This window comes from Eucalyptus grandis, chromosome 9, assembly GCF_016545825.1.
Source record: "Eucalyptus grandis isolate ANBG69807.140 chromosome 9, ASM1654582v1, whole genome shotgun sequence".
Classification (NCBI taxonomy): Eukaryota; Viridiplantae; Streptophyta; class Magnoliopsida; order Myrtales; family Myrtaceae; genus Eucalyptus; species Eucalyptus grandis.
Genome location: NC_052620.1, coordinates 20296221 through 20300105, shown reverse-complemented (window position 1 = coordinate 20300105; position 3885 = coordinate 20296221). Strand labels below are relative to the sequence as shown.

Here is a 3885-nt window from a genome sequence, read left to right as displayed (position 1 = left end):
TATGTGAATGTCATTAAAAAAATAAACTTAGAGGGAAGAGTTTATCGGATGAACTGAGCAAGTGAAAGCTACTAACAAAAAGAAAAGGAAATAATTATAAAAGATATTTATGTAAATAAACGAGAAAATAAAATAAAAGTAGAAGATAAAAATAGTTTGGAAAATACAGGTGTCGGGTAGTTAAGTCTACTAACCAGTTGGCCAAAATCTTCAGAGCAGTTGCCAACAACAGTTCAACACATGACGAATACTTTGCCTTGGTGATTTTGGTCATTCTAACGCAGGGTATTTTGGTCATTTCATAAGAGAAATATAAAAGGAATCCTCTGCCTTCCGTCATTCCACGGATCTCCCGCCCAAAAAAGTAACCCGAGAAATGACGAAGTTCTGGATTCTTCTGGGCGCCGCGAGCCTTTCACGTCCTCTCTAGCTTCGCCGCCGGCCGCCAGCTCCGTCGGTGGCCACCACCGGTCTTCCATCTCCGATCACGGAAGACGCAAGGAGCTCGAACCTAGAACTGAATCACCCTCTCTCGTCTGAGGTACATTTCCGTCGATTCTAAGTATTCATATGTCTCCCCCTACCCGCCGTCAGGTTCTCCGACGGTCAGACCTTACCTCAAACTGAATCACCTCCGGTTGCTGTGTAGAAAGCAACATCGAGAGTTGTCGAGCAGGCCGATGGATTCATCGGTGCATATGCTTCTTCGAGATCGGAGACAGAAGCTCGAGGCCTACGACTGAGTCACTGAGTGTTCCGTCGGCCGTTGGCGTTGAACTGCGAAGAGGCTCACGTCGCTGAGTTCGACAATCAACTTCGGCTCCATTTCAATCGCCGTGGTATGCACTTCGTGTTATACAGGGAGAGAGAGAATAATCGAGAAATCTTCGTAGACGGCCAGTTCCTTAGGACGTTCCAACGATGATGGAATTTGTCCATCAATCATCACACTTATCAAATCGTTTCTTTCCCGATTAAACTCGGGTGTCAAATTTTGAATTCCTTTTTCATAGCCGCAAATGAGAGTCACTGTTTCTTCGGTCCATATGGTTGCTGGTGCTAATTGGTTCGAGAGTACTGGTTTGAGTTTGATGCGGTGGTGTCAAGGTATGGGAGGTGCCATGTGTTAGACGACGCACAGAAGGTATTCGGTGAAATTATCCAAGACAAGGATCAGTAATGTTGCCTTGCGGAATTCAATTATGCTTAGCCAGGAACCGTAGGAATGCGCTCATCTCAGTTAGAGCATTCGGATTCCAACAAATAAGCCAAGTCAAACGTCTCCTTTTACGTATGATCATGTGCGATTTTGCTTCATGTTCTGTTTTCGTACTCATATTCCCATCTCTTAATGTTTCCTGTTCAGAGTACCTCGTTGCTCCCGCCTTTTACTTCATTGCCACAGAGACCTTTCTTGTTTCAATCAGTAGCCTGGAGTTGTTTGTCAAGTTGAGTGAAACAGAGTTGCTCTTCTTTGTTATTGAATGCTGGGACACGTTATCAATTACCTTGAGTTAGATGTGGTCAATTTTCAATAAGATTCAGATCAAATAGTAATGACCACCAAAGCCCCCTCATCTTCCAGGTTCTTGCTTCTCATCTAAATGAAGTTCATAAGTAATTTGTGCATGTTTAAGAAATTGTGACATTCTGGTTGAGTATACGGAAGGGTGTCTTTAAGTCTGTGCAACTTGACAAAGTTTATTTTTGAGGAGCAAGGCCCATGTAAGTGGGGCTACATTCTTGATTGGCTTCTTTTTAGTGGGTACCATAGTATTTCACCTAGAGGCCTGGAACAATGGCACAACTTCCGGTATCATTTCCATTGCCTACTGAACATGCTGGATTAAGGGCTATACCTGCAGTACGTGCTCGCCATATGGTAATTTCTTGGTCATAAGTGCTGTAGATACATGTTCAATGCATGTTGATTTCTTGGCTATGAGTGCTGCTTCTAGATGTTAAATTGACTGCGTTTGGTTTGTGTATGCTGGCTTCAATATGCTGGCTATGCATGTTGATACCATGTTTCATGTATGTTGTCTGGGTGGTTTGGTTTGTGACAGGTTAATACTTCCATAATTTATGAGTGTTTTGATAATATATTGTCTATTCTGGTTGGTGCATTTTTACGGGTCCGTTGATGAGTGGATGTATTATTCCAAGTGGATTTCTTTCAATAAGCCGGTCCAGAGTTTTGAAACTTGGTTTGTTCAATGTCAATCTTCTTGTTGCGCATATTATTGGTGGGTGTCAATCAAACTAGTGATTGCCTAAAGTTACCCTTTTTACCTATTGACTCACTATTTCGTTCAATTAAGGGGCTATCATCTTTATGACATTGAGTTCTTTACTGTGCACATTTCTTTAGTGATGACATCCACTAACATATGAAAAATAGTTAAAATTTTATAAGGATCTCAATATGGAAAAATGGACACTTTAGTGTCTATATCCATTCCAATGCTCAGTGATTCCATAGAACTGTATACACTTTCATTTGAATGTATAAAATGCAAAATCCAACCGAAAATACAAAGAAAGAAAAACTCGAGAACAACAAAAAACTTCATCAAAATATCATGGTCGACCATAGCTGATCTATGAGGACTACCCCAGCTCCTATCACTTCTAACTTCATCGAGACGCCAATAGTGGTCCCGAAATAATAGGAAAGAATGAAATTACCTAGACATTGAAATTTTAAAAAAAGTATAAGAAAAGTGAAGCTAACTAGTTATGTACCGTGGTGAACTTAGAGAAGTACCATGAATTACTTCTTCACGAAATAGGAGGAAGATCACAGCCATTGTATCCATTGCCTTGATGGTCTTCAACTTTCTTGAGGCAAAACCAAAGGCTGCCATCCACCCTGAAGGACCAAAGCTGAATGACAACATCCTTCATGAGTTCATTTCGCGCATAAGGATGCGCGACTCCATTCCACCTCTCCGTCAACACGTAAGAAAAATTTCTGCTCTTGTAATTCCACCTCTTGAGTTGCAAGCCGTGAGAAACTTCGAGGCACGGCTCAATGAGGGAAACCTTAATGCCCTCCTTCCTATCTAGGATTCGGATCTCTTCTTCGCTCAGGAAACCTTGCCTTATCTGCTTGTTGGGTATAGAGAGCCTACTTTGGCCTCGGCTCATGTCCGTGGCAGTAAGAGTCTTCTCCACCACGAGCGTCATATCCCGACCTTGCATCTCCTGAATTTTGTCCATGTACTTCGTCGGCAATTTGCTTGGTCCGATTAGAGCCGCGAGACCCGTCTGGGGAGTTCTCTTGGGTTTCTTGGAAACTCTTCCCCATTCTTGGGTTTCGGAGGAATCAAATGTACGCGACCTCTTCTTGTGGTTCTCAGCGACGGCTCCCGAAGGCTCTTGCTTGTTGTTTTGGACAACGACAAATGGGTCAGAAGTTGACGTCTGGGCGTGGAATGTCGGCCTTCGCGCTCGCGGGGATCTCTTCTTCCGAACGATCCATCCGACACCGATTGGCCCAAAAGTGGTGGTGGTCACGAGGGTGAGCTTCTTCTCACCATCGCGATCAAAGATGGAAGGCCCGAGACTTAGCTTTCCCTCGGAGATGAAAGAAGCTACGTCTGCCAAGAGATTGAGAGATGAGAAATCGAGCTTCATCTTTCTCTCCCCCTTTGAAAGACGGTTTGCAGACCGAAAGTAGACCGTCGCTGCCGGAAAAATTTGATACCCCATTATCGCCAAGTGCTGAAGAGATGAACAGACGAAGAGACGATAATCGTGGGTTTTGCGACACAGAGAGAGAGAGAGAGGGAGGGAGAGAGAGAGAGAGCGCGGCGAAGAATGGGTGAGAGGAGGGGAAGAAGAAAGCTAGTGCGATTGCAAATTTGGAAATATTAGGGCTTT

At 43.6% G+C, this 3885-nt stretch overlaps 1 long non-coding RNA gene across 1 annotated transcript; it reads left to right on the top strand.

Moving 5' to 3' along the window:
* The first annotated feature begins 363 nt into the window (after positions 1-363).
* Positions 364-1629, top strand: LOC120288156. Its single transcript, XR_005546450.1, has 2 exons — positions 364-541; positions 650-1629. It is a non-coding gene; the product is annotated as an uncharacterized LOC120288156 (long non-coding RNA).
* The last annotated feature ends 2256 nt before the right edge of the window (positions 1630-3885 follow it).